Below are 20,808 nucleotides of genomic sequence, written 5' to 3'. Positions count from 1 at the left end.
GGCCGCCAGTCCATCACAGGGCCCACACACACACACACACACACACCTAGGGACAATTAGTACGGCTGATTCACCTGACCTACATGTCTTTGGACTGTGGGAGGAAACCGGAGCACGTGGAGGAAACCCACGCAGACACGGGGAGAACATGCAAACTCCAGAGGATGACCTGGGATGACCCCCAAGGTTGGACTACCCCGGGGCTCGAACCCAGGGCCTTCTTGCTGTGAGGCGACCGCGCTAACTACTGGGTCACCGTGCCGCCCGATGTTTCTCCATTACCAATTTATTCTATCCATCTTGGTCATGGAGTCAGGCTCCTTCATACCGGCAGTCATCTTCACCATGGTTGGAGACACTCTCCAGTCTCCGTGTATCGCCGTTGAGACGTTTTTACCTGGTAGGACGAACACTGGTGCAGCGGTAAACACCTTCCTACTGAAACAGGAAATGGTATTGAAACGTGATGCGGATGTGTCCACGACAACCAGTATGACTGTAGTACAGTAGTGTTCCCATATAGTGTGATGTAGTCTGTAATACCTCAGACTGTCTGTGTTGGCCTTGGTCCCAGCTGGCGGCACACCAGCCACAATGGCTGCTGCACCTGGTTTGTAGTCGCAGAAAATCAAGAGTCAACAGGTCTGTTTCTCTCCGCCTCCTACATCCAACCACCTCACGACACCCTTCTGCTGGGATATTGACTGCCACCCCATCGTCTCCACGTTTCAAATGAACAAAGCAATGGCTTATTGATGGAGAAAATGTGCGAATTGCACCTTTAAGTGCTGCACAGCAAGGTAGCCGTTTGTCCTGGTAGCATGTGCCACAGCTCAGCAGGGAGACATCCAGCCAGTCTGGATGGACCCGTTTCATTTCCCCCCTAGACGAGGGGGGGGGGAGGACATCAACGCCTTGATTTGTAAAGTTATGAAAGAATGAGCGATAAAGATTTTCCCCCCATCACCATGTGACACTGGAGGCACGCACGGAGCTACTCGCAAGGTCGAGAAGCGATGGTGGAAGGCACGGCCTGGAAACGGCAGGAGTAACTGTCAGTGATGAGGAGAGACGCGTTGACGTGTGGGCCGCCATCCCGGAAGCTCCGTGGCGCCCGGATGACGCCGACCGGATGGCGGTCCCCTGCACCTCAGGGAGGGCCCACGGAGGGCCCACCCCACCCTAAAACGCCCCACCCTAAAACGTCATTTGATTTACTGTTGAGTCGAAACTTGACGGTTTTTGTAATCGAGATTTTGGATAAGATATTGTGGCGAATTCGGGGGACAACGCAGCCACAGGAGATGCCGCGGCCGGGAAGCGAACCCGCGTCGCCCGCACCGCAGGAGGCATCGCTAACCGCTCGACTAGAGGGTCAGACACGCGAGCCAGCGTGTCTACTTAGACATGCACGTTACAATATACTTTATTAATCTCCTCTCTATTGTACAGGAGCAGTGGGCAGCTGCAGCACCCGGGGACCAACTCCAGTTCTTCTTTCCACTGCCTTGCTCATGGGCACGGGCAGGAGTATTAACGCTAACGTGCGTGTCTCTTTGATGGTGGGAGGAAACCGGAGCACCCGGAGGAAACCCACGCAGACACGGGGAAGAACATGCAAACTCCACACAGAAAGGGACCTGGGACAGCCTGGGGCTCGAACCCAGGACCTTCTCCCCACCCTCTCTTTTTCTCCCAATTGTACTTGGCCAATTACCCCGGTCGCTGCTCCACCCCCTCTGCCGATCCGGGGAGGGCTGCAGACTACCACATGCCTCCTCCCATACATGTGGAGTCGCCAGCCGCTTCTTTTCACCTGACAGGAGTTTCACCAGGGGGACGTAGCGCGTGGGAAGATCACGCTATTGCGCCCAGTCCCCCCCCCCCGAACAGGCGCCCCCACCAGAGGAGGCGCTAGTGCAGCGACCAGGACACATACAGGCTTCCCAGCCGCAGACACGGCCGAGGGACGCCCGACCAAGCCGGAGGTAACACGGGGATTCGAACTGGCGATCTCCATGTTGATAGGCAATGGAATAGATCACTACGCTACCCGGACGCCGAACCCAGGACCTTCTTGCTGTGAGTCAACAGTGCTAACCAGTGTATCCTGTTCTCGCACTTTGATTTCTCTAAGTACTTTTATAAGTACTTTTACTTTCCTCTCGTGAGTAAATGTGAACTTGCTTTTCACATATGACAAATAAAACGGTGCAAACCACCGGGCCACCGTGCAGAAAGAACATAGAAATGCCAAAGGGTCAGATCCCCTCCCCTTGCTTAAAATGGAAAGTGGCTTTTTGCCTTTGAGAGTTTTGAATTAAGGGACTTTATTATGAATATGTGAAGGGATCGCAGCAGTATGATTTCATCCTGCTGGCTGATGGGCTGCACGGTGGCCCAGTGGTTAGCGCTGTCGCCTCACAGCAAGAAGGTTCTGGGTTCGAATCCCGGGGTTGTCCAACCTTGGGGGGGGGGGTCATCCCAGGTCGTCCTCTGTGTGGAGTTTGCATGTTCTCCCCGTGTCTGCGGTGGGTTTTCCCCCACCATCAAAAAGACATGCATGTCAGGGTTAATACTCCTGTGTGTGTCCCTGACCGAGACATGGCGGGACGAACTGGAGCTGGTCCCCGGGTGCTGCACGGCGGCTGCCCACTGCTCCTAGCTACACAGCTAGGATGGGCTAAATGCAGAGCAGAATTTCCCCATGGGGATAAATAAAGTATATTAAAATTAGAAAAAAATAATCTTGGGGTGTCCGGGTAGCGTGTCAGTCTATTCCATTACCTACCCACATGGTGATCGCCGGTTCGAATCCCCGTGTTACCTCCAGCTTGGTCAGGCGTCCCTACAGACACACAATTGGTCGTGTCTGTGGGTGGGAAGCCGGATGTGGGTATGTGTCCTGGTCGCTGCACTAGCGCCTCCTCTGGTCGGCCGGGGTGTCTATTCAGGGGGGAGGGGGGACTGGGAGGAACAGCGTGATCCTCCCACGTGCTACGTCCACCTGGTGAAACTCCTCACTGTCGGGTGAAAAGAAGCGGCTGGTGACTCCACATGTATCGGAGGAGGCATGTGGTAGTCTGCAGCCCTCCCCGGATCGGCAGAGGGGGTGGAGCAGCGACCGGAACGGCTCAGAAGAGTGGGGTAATTCGCCGGATACAGTTGGGGAGAAAAGGGGGGGGGTCGTTCCCTTCTTTGGGCTCGGACTTAAAAACGTAATAATACGTTTTGGGACGGCTGAGGTGGGCGATGAATATTATGAGTTGAACTGGACTACCATGGGATGAGATCCGTCCATCCACCCATTACCCAAACCGCTTATCCTGCTCTCAGGGTCTCGGGGATGCTGGAGCCTATCCCAGCAGCCATTGCGCGGCAGGCGGGGAGACACCGGCCGCCAGGCCATCACCGGGCATGGGATGAGATGATCCGTGTAATTAGACATGGTTTTATCCACGTGTCCCTACTACTACTGCAAGGTCCCTAGACGGACTCGGCAAGCTGTCTGAGCGGACCAGATAACAGGCCCAGAAAATGTCCATTTAAGTTTCCGGCACACAATTCAGGTAACTGGTAAATTGGCGTGGTACAAATGGCTGGAAAAGGCGGGAAAGGAAGATGTAATTTTCAACACCGTTGTCTTATCTGCTTTGTGACCGAAAGAAGTTCTTGCAGGGGCGTAGCCAGGACTTTTTTTTACTGGGGGGGGGGCAGCTGGGGCCAGCCATTTAATTAGGGTGGCACTTGTCAAAACTACTATTTTAAAACTACTATTCGGAGATTATGATAGCTCTTTGAACAATATGCCATGGATTGTGTATAGCCAAAGGGTAGGGGATGGTATCATCCATCTAGTCTACATGTGCTCGTCCGAGTGCCTGCGCCTGAGTGTCGCGCTGGGTCCCAAGCTGGAGATGACCTGAACATTCTGTGCGGCTCAGTGGGTGGTCCCTTAAAACTTAATAATAATAATAATAGGCTAATAATAATAATGCATGTATTTCAGCTTCCATTTAACTGTTTCTGTGCAGGCGTTTTTTTGTTTTTTTACCCACTCGGGACAGGGGAAGGTGGGCGGGGGGGCCGTGCTCTGACCAATGGGGGCCCTGGCCCCGCCCATGGCCCCGCCCCCGAGTTCTTGTCCAAGTCCTTGCGTGATGCTTAACGGTACGTAGGTAGGTCCCTGCAGGCGGTGGGCCTGCTGCCGCTCGGAGGGGCTTTTATCTCGCAGCCGAGACGCAGAGCGGGGCGAGACCCGATAGCACCGGTTTGATGGCTGTCTGGGAGGGAGGGAGGGGCTGGAACGGCCGCCACGGCTTTTCATTGGATTTAAAAGCGGGGAAACAAGGACACACAAAATACAACGCCTTTGTTTCGTGAACTGCTGCGACTTGAACGCCGTGTGTGTGTGTGTGTGTGAGAGTCGCTCTCAGCAGGATGTGTAACGATGAGGATTAAAGAGGCGGAACCCCGCTGGTACATGTTGTGAAGATGAAAACCTGTTGGTGCGGGTGGAGGGAGGTGGAGCTGGTTGCCCTCTTGAGGAATTCAGCTACGCACAAAGCACCACACAACCGCTTTGAGGGGGGGGGAAATCAAGGCCATCCGCACACACAGAGTCCTGCATGCTGGACCAACACAATATAAACTACACCCCTTTATACATGGACACCTCCATCACTCTCCTCCACATCTACACCCCTTTATATCCTTTATACATGGACACCTCCATCCCTCTCCTCCACATCTACACCCCTTTATATCCTTTATACATAGACACCTCCATCACTGTCCTCCACAGCTACACCCCTTTATATCCTTTATACATGGACACCTCCATCACTGTCCTCCACATCTACACCCCTTTATATCCTTTATACATGGACACCTCCATCACTCTCCTCCACATCTACACCTCTTTATATCCTTTATACATGGACAACTCCATCACTCTCCTCCACATCTGCACCCCTTTATATCCTTTATACATGGACACCTCCATCACTGTCCTCCACATCTACACCCCTTTATATCCTTTATACATGGACACCTCCATCACTGTCCTCCACATCTACACCCCTTTATATCCTTTATACATGGACACCTCCATCACTGTCCTCCACAGCTACACCCATTTATATCCTTTATACATGGACACCTCCATCACTGTCCTCCACATCTACACCCCTTTATATCCTTTATACATGGACACCTCCATCACTGTCCTCCACAGCTACACCCATTTATATCCTTTATACATGGACACCTCCATCACTGTCCTCTACAGCTACTCTCCGTCCATCCATCCAACAGTGTTTCCTCTTCTTCTATATTTTAAGTCATTTTTAAAAACAATTTTAAATGCCAATTTATTTTATTTATTGATGCCTTTAACTGGTTTATCTTTGTCTTGATTGTTTTTTTTATCTTCCTTTTATTCTCCCTCTCTTCTGGTGTGGTTTCTCCCGACGTCTTGTCCTGTAGCTGTAAGGTAGTAGTAGTAGTAGTAGTAGGTGGCGTTTGGAAAGCGCGGTATTAGTGAAAGGTGTAGTTTTCCTCATGGATCTGTCGTCTTGCTGGGGGCTCCGCTGTAGAGCTGAGCTGAGCTGCCCGCCGGCGAGCAGCATCCCTGCGGGTTTTATTCAGAACCGGCTCGTTGGGCGCAGCGGCGCATGTCATTATCATTGACAGAACTCTATTCTCAGTTTGGATGAGCGTCTTTTATTTCCCATAATGCTCTCCTGCAGCCTTCATAATTAGACCCAATCTACCTGTCGAGTGGCATAAATCTCCTGAAAGTGAATGGAAATTGCCGCAGAGAAATGTGCCGCCGCTACACGGCACCGGTGTGTTTTGGAGAGGCCGCGTGCGAAAGAGCTTCCGGAGAACTTCATTTTTGGGGCTTTAATGTATTATCCTTGAATTCACTCTGGCGGCGTATACTGTGGTGGCTATGGGAGGATGACACAATCCAGATCAGATCGGTCCTCTTGGAAGTCTGGTTTGTCTCCGTGCTTTCTGTCTGCCACGGGACACCAAACCTCCCGGGAAATGCGGGGATTGGTTTGTGGCGCTCGTGTAAGTATAGAACATCTGGGAACACCTACTCCTCTTCTACCACCAGGGTCTTTTGGCCTGTGGCCTGTAAATGAATACACGTGTCTTGTTGCAACGTTACGGAGAAAAAATGAAAGTACAATGATGGTGGAAGTTGCTGTAGATGCTGCTGAGAAACAAAACTTGACTTGCTGCTTCCACCGAACACCAAACGGCACAGAGCCACAGCAGCTCTCACACATGAGCCTCTTGTAGACATGATGTACTGCTCTGGGTGGCACGGTGGCGCAGTGGTTAGCGCGGTCGCCTCACAGCAAGAAGGTCCTGGGTTCGAGCCCCGGGGTAGTCCAACCTTGGGGGTCGTCCCGGGTCGTCCTCTGTGTGCAGTTTGCATGTTCTCCCCGTGTCTGCGTGGGTTTCCTCCGGGTGCTCCGGTTTCCTCCCACAGTCCAAAGACCTGTAGGTCAGGTGAATCAGCCACACTAGATTGTCCCTAGGTGTGTGTGTGTGTGTGTGTGTGTGTGTTGGCCCTGTGATGGACTGGTGGTGTCTCCTCGCCTGCCGCCCAGTGACTGCTGGGATAGGCTCCAGCATCCCCACGACCCTGAGAGCAGGATAACGGATGGATGGATGGTGTATTGTGTGTGTGTGTGTTTACAAGCTGTGTGTTTTTGTCACTAAAGGAGGCCACTTCAGATGCGCTTTCTCACATTGGCGAAAAAAAAATACCCACAACCCAACCTGGCCATCTGTATGGCGTCATGAGTATTAATGAGTTCATTAAGAAGGTTCACTCATATGGGGGGGGGGTTAACAAACGATCTGCTGTCTGCAGATTACGTCACAGGTGGTGGTGGTTGGGGGGGGTTATTTTGGGGTCATGTTGCATCACAGTCCATCAGTCATGCGGGGGGGGGGGGGGGGGGGGTTGCTTATTATTTTGAACCACTCCCGCAGCCTATTAACCTTATTTGCTTGGTTTGACCGGGGGAGGGTGGGGTCGTTAATGTGGGTCATGAATTAAAACTTCCAACAGGTTCTCCTTTTGATGAAATCATTTAAAGGGACATTCCGGTGTTTTCCGTGTTTTAGCCCGTTTGCTACACATGGCTTAAACTTCACACTACTGCTGACGGTTTCCCACAGCGTGCGCTCATATTTCAGATGTTTCTTAAATACGCGTTTCCTACTTTCCCCCGAGCCGCTGGTTTCCATCCAGTGCAGTAAATGTGCAACTTGTCTGAGACGGGTCTCAACCGACACTGGCCTTTCCCCAGGTGCGCCATCGCTGTGAGACGGTGCAGCTTAAAGCAGGGGTCAGGGCCGAAGAGCTTCTGAGTGATTCGTCTATGAGCCGTGTGGCTGCAGCCCTCCAGCTGGCTGTTCAGCAACCCACCCAGGTCTCGGATGTTGGAGAAGTGCACCGCCGGGGGGGATTTTCACAACAACCCACACTGCAAGACGCCTTGGCCCCGCAGCGTAATTTTGACAAAAATAAAAAATAAGGGTGACAGACTTTTCACCGCGATGTTTTACCTCTCTCGAGCAAGTTTTAAAGGGCAGGTGTGTAGGATTTGGTGGCATTCGAATTACGGGGGCCATTTAGGGGGATCTGACCCCCCTAATTAAGACTTGGACCCCCAAAAAGAGGGTAAAACAACAGGTTGGGGGGGTAAAACATGTATATAGCCATTGTGCCTGTAATCACAAGTATTACAATATATGTCCCATATTCATGCCTGGAAGAATCTTGTAATACAATTTCAGACACCCCTAATGTTGACCATATAATTTCTTTACCCCCCCCCCTTTTCTCCACATTGTACTTGGCCAATTACCCCACTCTTCCGAGCCTTCCCGGTCACTGCTGCACCCCCCTCTGCCCATCCGGTGAGGGCTGCAGACTGCCACGTGCATCCTCTTCCATACATGTGGAGTCGCCCGCCGCTTCTTTTCACCTGACAGTGAGGAGTTTCGCCGCCCCGACCGACCAGAGGAGGCGCTAGTGCAGCGACCAGGACACATACCCACGTCCGGCTTCCCATCCGCAGACACGGCCGGTTGTGTCCCTAGCCACGTTTGCTAGCTAACTGTTAGCCACTAGCCACGTTTGCGACCAAGCTGACTGTGCCAACTTAACTGCGTGTGTACGGTAACGACGCTGCGTCGGCGTTGACTGACAGGCAGATCTGGCCAATCCTAGCGCCCGAGGGCGGGAACTTTCCGGATTTATCCTTGGAAAAAAAATATTGGTTTGTAGCGACGCCCGGCCAAGCCGGAGGTGAGACGGGGATTCGACCCGGCGACCCCCGCGTTGGTGGGCAACGGAATAGACCGCCACGTCACCCGGACGCCTGGACATATTATTTCTTAACCTGGACGGTAGTTGAACGTCTCGTCTGCCTGCCTCGTTCCCAACATGGCGGCGGCTCATGTCCTCATAAAGTCTATGGAGACGCTGTCGGTTAATGTAAGTAGCTAGCTAGCCATCTGGCTACCTTAATATACACTTTACATTCTTACCTTCAGAGTTTCTGAACTAGATTGTGTCAAGTGTCGACGGATGAATGCCAATGTTAGCTAGTTTCTAACGTTCGTTTCGGTTTAGCTAACTTAACATTAGCTAGCTAAAGCTTGTGTTAGCCTGTTAGCTAGCTGATAGCGCGTCCGTTCACTTCCGATGTTGGCTAAATGGCTACCTAGCTGTGCCTATGCCTTGGTGTTTCTTTACAGTGTCGTCATTTCATTCAGCAGACGCCTTTATTCAAAGCGACCTACATCTGAGAGTTAATACAACACAAGCAAGGATCTAGTCAAGGGACAACAACGCAAGTAAGTGCCAAAAATCTAGGTTCAAGTCCGATAGGACATAAGGTGTCAACAGGCAAGTCAAGTCAATTTTATTTGTATAGCCCAATATCACAAATTTGCCTTAAGGGGCTTCACAGCAACACAACATCCTGTCCTTAGACCCTCGCATCGTGCACAAAGCAGTGCACAAAGGCAATGCTTAGGCTGTATAGAAGCGTCATTACCAATACAGAAGATCATATTATATTGAATGTTAGCTAACACTGGTGCTCAGTCGTGGGCAGTGCGACAGTGAAGAATTAGTTGTAGGGATAGGCTCTGACATCAATATAGAGTTTATTATTTCATTGTAATAGTCGTTTGTGTGGCTGTGGTGGTTTAGTGTGTCTTTTGTCTTTTTGATATGAACTTTTATAATAGGCAGCCTCTTTGTTTTCACTGAGGAATGAATAGTTTTACCTGGTTGGGTAATTGAACAATATTAAAGTCCACGTGTGCTGAACGCTGAGTAATTGTATTAGTTCAAATGTATCACTACTTTATTGAACTCAGATTAGATTTCATTCGCAGAGTCAGCGTGAGCAAGAGGAGAGGAGATATCCAACACTTTTTGGTGCTAAAAAAGGAGTGAGTTGAAACTTGTAAGAATTAGGATAATGCAGCCTGTATTTTATGTTTGCCATGCAGGCTTAATACTGAGCAGGGTAGTATGGCTGGTAGTGAGTTTTACAAATATGTGCTGTTGTATTAAGGAAGCAGAGGGAGGTCAGAATGACAGTCAACAGGCAGGAGGAGGTCAGGAGGACAGTGAGCAAGCAGGACCTAGTAGCAAAGAGGTGAGTTACAAAAGAGACTGCACTTAATGATGTATGTCATAATACCAGATATTTATTTAGTTTTGCACTAGAATACTTTGTTGGTGACACCTACTAAAAAAGTTGTTGTGTAGTACATGCTCCATGCGCTGGTGCAATGGATTTGATTTATCGTCCTCTACAGACTGCAGACATTACGTTAAACAAGCAAGATAATGAATGTAGGGATTGTAAGACTTCAGTTCCTTGAAGCACACGCCTTTGCTGTACTGGGCTCCTATTACACCCTGGAGAAGAAGTTACCCCCCGCCGCCGATTGGCATTGTATAATTCTCACTGAGTTAGCGGTGAGGTTGCGGATTGCAACCAACTTAATACCCCTCCCTTTCCAAGCATGTAGGAGAACATATGGTGGCCTTGTGCAAAATAATAAGTACGATCCTCCATTTGTCAAAATTTGGGTTCTCAAGCTTCTCACAACACAAAATGGTTAGCCAGCACCAGCAACCCTTTATTCCTCTTCTTTCTTCTTCTTCTTCGTCTTCCAACCAGTCCATTTGCCCCAGCGCCACCAAATTTCAGCAGCCACTTCAACATAAAAATGCAAACGGCCCTCTCTAGAGCCAGTGTAGGGTTTGTCCGTTCTGAGCTACTGTGGAAACATGGCGGTGCAACGTGGCGGGCTCCATGGAAGTGGACCCACTCCCTATGTAGATATGAAGGGCTCCTTCTAAACTATGGAAAACCCAACAATTTTTAGTTTCAGGTGATTATACACTAATGAAAACATAGTTATGAATATTCTATTTCTGCCAATAGATCCCCCAAGTCCCTACACACTGGTCCTTTAAGATTTTCAAGAGTCAAGATTCTTTATTTGTTACGTCTCATTATACAAGGACAAGAGAGTAAAGTTCTTGAGATTCGGCTCCTCAACACTGACTGCAGCAAGAATAGTAATAAAATAACAACAAAACAGAACAAAAAAAGCAGTTATAATAATAAAGTGTGTGGTGTATGTAAGGTGCTGTGTGTGTGTGCGTAGGCCCAGCCTTAAATGTGCATATGTGTATGGTTGTTTGCATATTTATGTGTGTCTGTGCATGCTATGTCTGTGTGTATGTGTTTTGTGTGTAAACTGATGATCTGCTGAAGACCATAGGTCAGTACCAGTCAGTGAGGCACCAGGCTTAGTGTCTTTAATTTTCTTTGTTCAAGAGCCTGGTTGCTTGGTGGGGAAAGCTGTTCCGGAGCCTACAGGTCTGGGCTTTGAGGCTGCGGTACCGCTTGCCTGACGGTAACAGCTGGAACAGTTCATAGTTGAGGTGGCTGGGGTCTTTGATAATCCTACGGGCTTTACTGACAATGTCCGTTGTAGATGTCCTGGATGGAGGGAGTAAAGCTAGAGTGTGGGACTTCTACATATAAATGAATGTCTCTGACATTCAAGCCCTTGCCAAACGAATTCACACAATGACGATTAAGCCTATAACACCCCCCCCCCAACCAGGTAAATCTGTCTGTATTTCACAGTATACCAGTTTTAATTCTGGTGTCTGTGGCGACATTCTTGTGCCGCACTGGAGGGGATGCGTATTGATGCAATTTACGACAACCAGCAAGGATTGCTTTGCCAGAGTCGAACTTTCGTGTGCCGATTCGTGACGAAAGCGTTCGCGTGCCTCTGATTGGCTTTGCGCCAGAAAGCTTCCGGGCTTGGAAGCCATGGCGGGAAAACCTAAGAAGAAGATCCGAGAAAAGTTTCCGATGCTCCAGAGAAAAAAGAAACTCGGCGTTCAGAGGAAGGATAAGTCAGAAAAGAAAGTGACGACGACGGTGAGGACAAACACGGATCACCATTTGGTGTAGCTTTTCCTTGTTGGCGAGCGCGGAAAGAAGCGAAACAATGACTCTCACTGCCAGAAGGGGGAGACAAAACTTCCGCACAGCAGGTTTAAGTCACTACAAGTTGATTCTCATACCATATGGAAAAAGACACTACACTATGCAAATGAGAATATATATAATGTATTTAATTCGTAGTAAATGGAATAAAACTTGCAGATACACTGGCGTGTCCCTTTAAATGCATATAGAAATAGCAGTAGACGGCCTTGCGTTCTGTGAGATGTGGGGTGTTTTTAGCTCTGAAATTTGAACTCTGCTTTGACCTGTTAATTTTATTTTAATTTTCTATGTGTTAAACTTAATTTAGCTATGCAGGTTTCTCATAAGCAGCAGTCTAGACATCACTGAAGATAATCTACTACTCCTTACAAATAAATATTGAAATTAATTATAGAGAAGATTGTTACTCTTCGTTCATCGACTGCCCAGCAGGACAAGCTCTCCGGGAGTTCTGCTAAAAGGTAGAGGAGATAACAGGCCTGCTGTCATTAGCAGTGCTATTATCACCAGCCTCCTGAAGTGGAAAAGCCATTATCAAAGGAAACGGGCTGAGAAATCGAACTTGTTCGCCACTCAGTTTCCAATATTTCAGATCTTTTCGTGTTCCAGGAAGCCTCGGAGCGTTAGCATGAATACGCGTTAACTGCTTGTCAAGTCAGGTGATCACCTAATTGATCAATTTTGACTGACTAATTGATTAATCGATTGATTCTTTTCATCGATTCATTATTTGATTGGGTCATAAATAAACTATCCGGTTATTTAATGACTTTTTTTTCATTATCTCTCTTATGATGTCTGTTGATAAGTTACCAGCTGACTGGAGGACAACTGCCGTTGAGTCGCTTCAGTGACTATTGACCCTCCAATGTCAACTACACACTCTGTAGTTAGATAAAACATATCAAATAAAAGGGCCAATTTCCTGAAATATGTATTTATCTCTCTGCTCCCTCTGTCTTCGAACATATGCTGCAAGGAGGCTCTTTGAAAAATACTGTTGGCTGTGGAGATACTGGGGGTTTTTCAGGTTATCAGCGTGGTGAGTAGAGAACAGTGATAACTTTCAACACAGTAAATGTCTGTCCTCGTTCATATATTTCTGCGTATCTCTTCAACGTTCTCACATGCAGCACAGGCATACGAAGACAATCGCACAAAATAAAAAAAAATAAAAAAAGACCTGCAAAATACTGGGAGAGAAATGGCGATGTCTAGCCAGTAGTGATGCACGGGGCAGGGATTTTTAATATCTGCACCCACCTGACCCGTCATGAGAGCCAATCCGACCCCAAATAAAAAATTCATTTACCCACCCGACCTGACCCGCAAACCTCCAGATGTGGCCTGGGCTACAGCGAAGTGGGCAGTGTTGTGCTATTTCGTTTTTGGACTGTTGGCGCGGCGTAATACACTGATTGCGAGGCACAGTCTATTGAATCTCAGCCTAATGGTGTCCTACGAGTGTCTGGGTCTAGACTGCTAAGTAAACACACGAATTGGTCCAAATGGTGTTCTTTATTGTTGAACAGCAGCAAAACAAGTGACTCAGGAACTCTGTCTGTCTGTCTGTCTCACTCTCTCTCTCTCTCCCTCTCTCTCTGTCTCACACACACACACACACACACTCAAAAGCCTCTTCTGTTTGACCAGAAAAAGTGTTTTGGCCATGTAAACAAAAGTTATGGATACCAATTAGGGGGTAAAAATCGTCGGTCAAGCCTCAGCATTATAAAACATATGCATTGGGGCATCCAGGGGATGTGGCGGTCTAGTCCATTGCCAACCAACACGGGGCTCGCCAGTTCGATTCCCCGTGTTACCTCCGGCTTGGTCGGGCGTCCCTACAGACAATTGGCCGTGTCTGCGTTTGGGAAGCTGGATGTGGGTATGTGTCCTGGTCGCTGCACTAGCACCTCCTCGGGTCGGTCAGGACGCCTATTTGAGGGGGGGAGGACTGGGGGGAACAGCGTGATCCTCCCCCGTGCTACGTCCCCCTGGTGAAACTCCTCACTGTCAGGTGAAAAGAAGCGGCCGGCGACTCCATGTGTATCGGAGGAGCCATGTGGTAGTCTGCAGCCCTCCCCGGATCGGCAGAGGGGGTGGAGCAGTGACCGGGATGGCTCGGAAGAGTGGGATAATTGGCCAAGTACAATTGGGGAGATAAAGGGGTAAAACCCCCCCCCTCAAAAATGCATTGACCAGAACCACAATCAAAACTGATGATAAAGCTGATTGCGTGTGTGTGTTAGAAAGTGACAGAGAGAGGGGAGGACAGGGTGGACTACTAGTGCACAGCCTAGCCTATTGCACGCAATGTTCCTGGAAGTTATTTATAATTTACTCAGAGAGCTGCTTTGTCATTTTTTTGTCCCGCCCGCCCAAACCCGGAATATTTTCTAGGGTTGTGGGTCGACCCGCGCATCACTACTAGCCAGTCATAACACGGCTTGAAGTGTATGTGAGGTGCTGTTGTCTCAGTGAGTGTGTACGGAAAGAGAGAGAGAGAGAGCGAGCGAGCGAGCGAGCGAGAGACTTGATGAGTCACCGGCGGCGGAGCTGAGATTTGGAGCTCTTTGGTTAAGTGATGTCATTCTCTGAAATATCAGCTGACTGTGATCTCCACATCTGACGCCAGCTCCCCCGGACAAAACCGAAGCGAGGGTTTCGACTTAAGCTGTTCGCCGAGGCCTGTTGGAGGATGGCTCCTCGGATTCACCAAAGACTGAAGACACTTCCAGAAACACGCAGACTGGAGCTGTGTGCTTTGGCGTTGCTCTTTTCTGTCGTTTAGTTGACGGCCACTTGGCTTCGTAGTAAAACAGGCGACCGTCAGTCTGAGAAGTCTGACAAAGATAGTGGTGTGTCCGTCAGTGACGATAGCCACAGAGTCTAAAAAGGATTATCTCATCGTATAAATATTGTAAACGTATTTGTGCATGTGTGTGTGTGTATGTGTGCACGTGTGCATGCATGCAGCTATGCAAAGCACAGGGACATTTGTAAAAATGCGCACACTTGTATTGCGCATGTATCTGTGTGTGTCTGTGAGAGCCTGTGTGTGTGTGTCTGTCTGTCTCACTTTTGGTCTGTCTGCCTTTAATGCAATGTGTTCTGTTCTGTCTGTCCATCTGCTTGTCTGTCCGTCTGTCTTCCTATGTGCTTGTATTTGTGTCCGTCGTTCTGTGTGTCTGTCTGTCTCTTTGTTTGCATACCTGTCAGTCCGTCTTTTTGCAGGTTGTCCTGTCTGTCTGTCTGTCTGTCTACTTATCTCACCATCTACCTGTCTGTCTCTCTCTGTTTGCATACCTGTCAATCTGTTCTTTCTGTCTGTCTACCTATCTCACCATCTACCTGTCTGTCTCTCTGTTTGCATACCTGTCAGTCCGTCTTTTTGCAGGTTGTCCTGTCTGTCTGTCTGTCTGTCTACTTATCTCACCATCTACCTGTCTGTCTCTCTCTGTTTGCATACCTGTCAGTCTGTCCTGTCTGTCTGTCTACCTATCTCACCATCTACCTGTCTGCCTTTCTCACTGTCTGCCTGTCTGTCTCTCTCTGTTTGCATACCTGTCAGTCTGTCCTGTCTGTCTGTCTACCTATCTCACCATCTACCTGTCTGCCTTTCTCACTGTCTGCCTGTCTGTCTCTCTCTGTTTGCATACCTGTCAGTCCGTCTTTCTGCAGGCTGTCCTATCTGCCTGTCTACCTGTCTCACCATCTACCTGCCTGCTTGTCACCGTCCGGTCATATTGATCTAAGGAGGTAATCAGGGTTACGCTGAGTGATCGTCAGTTTTATTCTATTGGTATGTGGCTGGGATTAAAACTAAAATGCTGAAGATGGGCTTTATATAATCCTCAACCTGGGGTCAGTGTCTTTCATGGGATTACCCAACCTCCTCCGACCCGCAAGGAGGATTAACGTGGGGAAGGTTGAAAAGGTTAACCAGAGGGTTTTTGTTTTTTCACAAGCGTGTCTCATCGGGGAGGTGCAGTGCAGGTAGGATCGGGGATGGACAGGAGGTGCAAATACAAGCTAGATTTGTCAGTGCGATGTTTTAGGTTTTGCCCGGGAGTTGGTGGGGTGTGGGGGTGAGGATGGGATTAAGGGGGGTTGTGTGTGATATGACAGGATTATCGTTGGCTTTTCCTTTCTAAAAAAGATTAATTAAAAGAATTTCGTCAGGAAAGAAAGGGGGAAGGTTAACCGGCGGAGCGTGTCCTCTTATGCTGAGGTGCCTCGGCACCGCTAAATAAACTCCTCCGTGAGATCATTAGTAGGTCTTGTTTGTATCATCTATTGGAATGATTCAGATGCAGTTTGTGTTGTGACAGCTGACTGACCAGCGGCGAATCGCAGTCAGAGGAGCTGCTTCCCCCTCGGCGCGTCACTGTAATATTTTACGGCTGTGGTCAGTGGAGTGGATTCATTTGTGTGTGTGTGTGTGTGTTTCATGGGTGGGTGCATGTGTGCAGTGAGTGTGAACGTTGCTGACATGGATGTCTCGCTGTTGCACAAATATGTATGTGATGTTATGAGATGAGCTCAGCGGTCCAGGGAGCATCCTAAAATTGTACCCACTCCCTTGTTTTCATTGACAACTGTGAATATGGTGAACAAAGGGGAGTGTGACGTCTCACACTGGTCTCTGAATTGACGACTGAAACAGGTGGTAATTTAGGAGTCAGCGTCTTGATGGATGCTCAAGAAGAAGGAAGAAGAAATGGAAACAGATGATCCGCTGTGGCGACAGGAAGAAATGGAAATGGATGATCCGCTGTGGCGACCCCTAACGGGAGCAGCCGAACGTAGTAGTAGTAGTAGTAGTAGTCTTGATGGATGCTCAATAATCTGGGTAAGAAAATCCCAGAAAGTTGAACCAGTTCATCTGGACACCACGTTTATCGAGAGAGAAATGTGTCATCACTTGTCAAAGGCCCCTTTTCCGCTACACGGTACCGACTCGACTCGCACAGCGTTGTTTTCCATTACCGTAACAGTACCCCCTCGGTGTAGCTGGTCTGCATTGATTTTGGCACCTGCTCCAGTTTTTTTTTTGGAACCTCGACAAAGGTGGTACCAGAAAAGTGGTAACAGTCACCAAAAATGCCGGTATTTCCCAGTAATGGAAAACGAAAAAGTCGAGTCGAGTTGAGCCGGTACCATGTAGTGGAAAAAGGGCGTAAGTGACCTCTTCAGTCTCAACTGACTGCAGGTGTCCCCACCCTTATAAACAATACAGCGGCATAACGACCGAAACCAACGATCGGTTTCATGTGCAAACTGACCTGAGCATACGGTTACAAACGCCACGTGTACTGTTCACAGAGGACTGGGGACTCTTTCAAGGAGGATCAGGAATCGGTAATATTTATTTGTCATTTCATTCCATGCACTTGCGCGCATGAAATGAAACAAAATATTGTTTCCCCCAGCCCACATCAGTGCAACACAAAGACAAGAACACATACTATATCCAACTACAAAAAAAGAAAAAAAAAATTTCACTGTCCAGGACAACTAACGCCAGCTAGGATTGACTGTGTGAACTGCTGGTCTGCATGGGCTAGCAGTTAGCTTAGCCTGCCCCACTTCCGTGTCCTGTCAGACCGCCCTCGGTGTTTCCTCAGATGCAGCAGACCAGGCTCCCTCAGCTGCCTGCGACACACCTCCTTGCACTCCACACGACTACACCAAAAACACAGTCAACGCCAGGCGAGGCTGCCGCCAGACCGCTCTGTCTTATCAGAACTGCCGGACTGCATGCGCTAGCAGTTAGCTTAGCCTGCCCCGCTTCTGTGTCCTGTCAGACCGCCCTCGGTGGTCTGACAGGACCAACTGTCAGTGCAACTCTTCGGGCGCAGCTCCAGCCAGGCCGTGGTCCCTGGGCCCACAGGATGCAGCAGACCGAGCTCTCCCAGCCGATCCAGCACCAGCTCTCCCAACCATCAAACGAAGACACAAACTTAGATGCAGGCGTGGACAAAGACACTGCATGTACGGTACTGGGTGAGCCCGCTGCAAATGTAAGTTCATGCCATCATCTTCCCACACCGCCAAGAGGATGTGCACATCCTTGACAGGTAGGAACATGGGTTTGAACGCGGAGTCAGAGAGGCCATGTATGTGAAGAGGGAACAACCATCCCTGACCGGGGGGGGGGGCTTAAGAGCACATCTGTCACCATCTTACAATGCTGTGATTGCAACCATTCCCAAATCCTCTCTGAATAGTGCACATGGCCATTGTAACTCTAGTTAATGGTCACGGCAGTTTGCATATGAAACCGATCGTTGGTTTGGGTCGTTACGCCACTGTATTGTTTATAAGGGCGGGGACACCTGCAGTCAGTTGAGACTGAAGAGGACACTTAGATGAGTGATGAAACGTTTCTCTCAGTCACCGTCGTGTCCAGATGAACTGATTCACCTTTCTGTGACTTAGGAGTCGGTGTTTGCTCGTTGGCGTTGAGGTGATGGAGACCGGCTCGAACCAAGATGGTAAAAGGTGAATTTTGAAGCCAATGTGGAACTGTCGGCAGAGCCACCTGTTCTCCTCCATGTGTCAATCACAGCACAAGCTCAGCACGCTGTGTTCTCATTGGGTGCTTCTTTTTTTTTCTAAGCAGTCCGCACCTTCTTTTTTTACATGTACGCTTATGGAAAGCAGCCACTGTTGAACAGTGCTGGGTGTTCCTGTTTGAAGTGTTTGAAGCTGCTGATGTTACTGCACAGTAGAATACTGACAGTCTGTTAAATCCAGTAAAGCAGAGAGGATGTTTCATTACATTGGACTTAAATAATGCATTTACACATCCATTAGATGAGTCATTCAGAAAATAAAAACCTAAAAGTGATCAACATCTCTCCCCCCTTTTCTCCCCAATTGTGTCCGGCCAATTACCCGACTCTTCCGAGCCGTCCCAGTTGTTGCCCGACCCCCTCTGCCGATCCGGGAAGGGCTGCAGACCACCACGTGCCTCCTCCGACACACATGGAGTCGCCAACCGCTTCTTTTCACGTGACAGTAAGGAGTTTTGCCAAGGGAACGTAGCGCATGGGAGGATCACGCTATTCCCCCCCCCAGCCCCTCCCCCAAACAGGCGCCCCGACCGACCAGAGGAGGCGCTAGTGCAGTGACCTGGACACACACCCACATCCAGCCTCCCACCCGCATACACATCCAATTGTGTCTGTAGGGACGTCCGACCAAGCCGGAGGTAACACAGGGATTCAAACCGATGATACCCGTGTTGGTAGGCAACGGAATAGACTGCTACGCCACCCGGTCGCCCGTAGTGATCAACATCTTACAATAATCATATCTGCCTGGATGGATGTGATCACTGCCAGAGATTTCCAGTGTACTTTATTAATCCTGCAAGGAGAAAATGATAATTTGCAGCCCTCTGAGGGGGAAGTGACAGTGAAAGGTCAGCTGCAGGCCAGCTGCAGGCCAGCACCCCCGATGGTGGTGGGGATTATCTTACTTTAGCAGCCTCAGCCACTGCCGCCAAGCTAAAACACAAGATCGTCCCCAGCGAGTGTAGGTGTTTTGGATAAAACTCTCACATCTGTGAGACTTTTAGCTCACAGATGAATTTGCTTCGTCCATTCACAGCAAATCGATCCCAAGCACGGTGATTTTGTGCTGCCATGTTTCACAGCACGAGTGCTTGTCGGAGTGTAAAATTGAGTAACATCGGCTCGCTTGTGCTGGGCAGTGTTATGCACGGTGGGCTTTACTTACATGGGGAGATATAAAGTACCCTTCACTTAGACTGATGTGTAAATACAGGGAGCGGTGCCATGAGAATACACAGTAGTTGCATGATTTTATCTAAATAGGAACAAATGGCTACATTGAAAAAGTGCCTGGTTGTTCTGAGCAGCAGAACGAGATGACAGAAATGTTAAAAATTCTTGGGCTAGAATCATCAGTGTCTATAAGAAAGCCTTTCTTTTTTCCTCTTTTGTTTGTTTCTTGTTAATTTGTGTGAAACTCTCCAAACTACCTTCAACTTTTAAACCCGTCAAGTCCCTTGACGTTGTGGTCTTGTAGTCGTAGGTTTACCATCTGGAGGCAATCGATCGTTCGACGTCTGGTTTATCCGTGTTGCAGATTTGCTCAGCGGGGGTCACAGGGCACTCAGTACACGCCATCCTTTGGTCAGGAAGTGCAAACCATCTGACCACTGACATGCCAGCTTCCTGCCCAGGTACGCATGAGACACTCAAACTTGAGGGTTTACTGTAGGTGTTATCCAGTAGCGGCTGGCCAGTACAGGGCCCTGGGGCGCCGCCCCCTTCAAATATCAAGAGATGAAAATCTACCTAAACATGTTAAATATAATTTAGTTGTGTAATGCACATAATTATGAAATAAAAGTGTTTTTCAATCTGTGAACGCCTGTCAGCGGCATTAAATATTGGTTCCAAATGGTATTTGGTTGGTTTCTGTCTGAATACATATACTTCCTGGGTGAGGGGCGCCGGCCAAACGATACCTTATGTAAGCCCTCAAACTTGTGACGAGCAGGTGACCTGAGGCTGCTGTGTGATTGGTTTCCAGGGGGCGCCGTTCTGTGCCCACTTTTATCGGCAGCGAATTTGGAATGGTTTCAGTGTTAATAACTATGACTATGTGGACATTAAAGCAGCTGTCAGGGGTGCTGCGCCAAGTTAAATTGTGCCCCCCCCCAAAAAAAATTTTCAGCACCAGCCGTCACTGGTGTGACCCATCATAATTAGCCAGTGTCAACAGCACTGATGAAAAATGAAGATGTTTTGTTGGCGACACCATCACCCAGCAATTGAAGGAATGTTATCAGCAGTTGTAGGCTGTTTTTGCCTCTTCTCAGCGCACACAGTGGTTTGTGTTACTCTTCTTACGCCGTGATCAAAACGGACGGTTATTAATGAGCGACACGTTATTCTCCCCGAGGTCGTCCACGGCTCTAAACACCGTCTCTGGCTGCAGAGAGTGGATCCGTCGCATTTATGATGAAAGGTTAATGCCAGTGGGAGAGTCGGCCTGGCTGATGGGTCTCAACCCTGCGACTGCCTGTCGCAGGAGAATTTTAAGACCGTGACTGGAACGTGAATCATCTTTTCTTTTTAATTTTTCAAGAACGCGGCTTAAAATGTTGACATCATTCGAAGATCTGCTTGGCTGGGCATCGCTGATGTTTCTCGGTCTTTTAGTAGGGGAAAAA

The sequence above is a fragment of the Lampris incognitus genome, chromosome 15 (genome assembly GCF_029633865.1).
Source record: "Lampris incognitus isolate fLamInc1 chromosome 15, fLamInc1.hap2, whole genome shotgun sequence".
In the NCBI taxonomy this organism is placed as follows: Eukaryota; Metazoa; Chordata; class Actinopteri; order Lampriformes; family Lampridae; genus Lampris; species Lampris incognitus.
The sequence above is the reverse complement of the archived record's forward strand: the minus strand, read 5'-3'. Positions refer to the sequence as shown.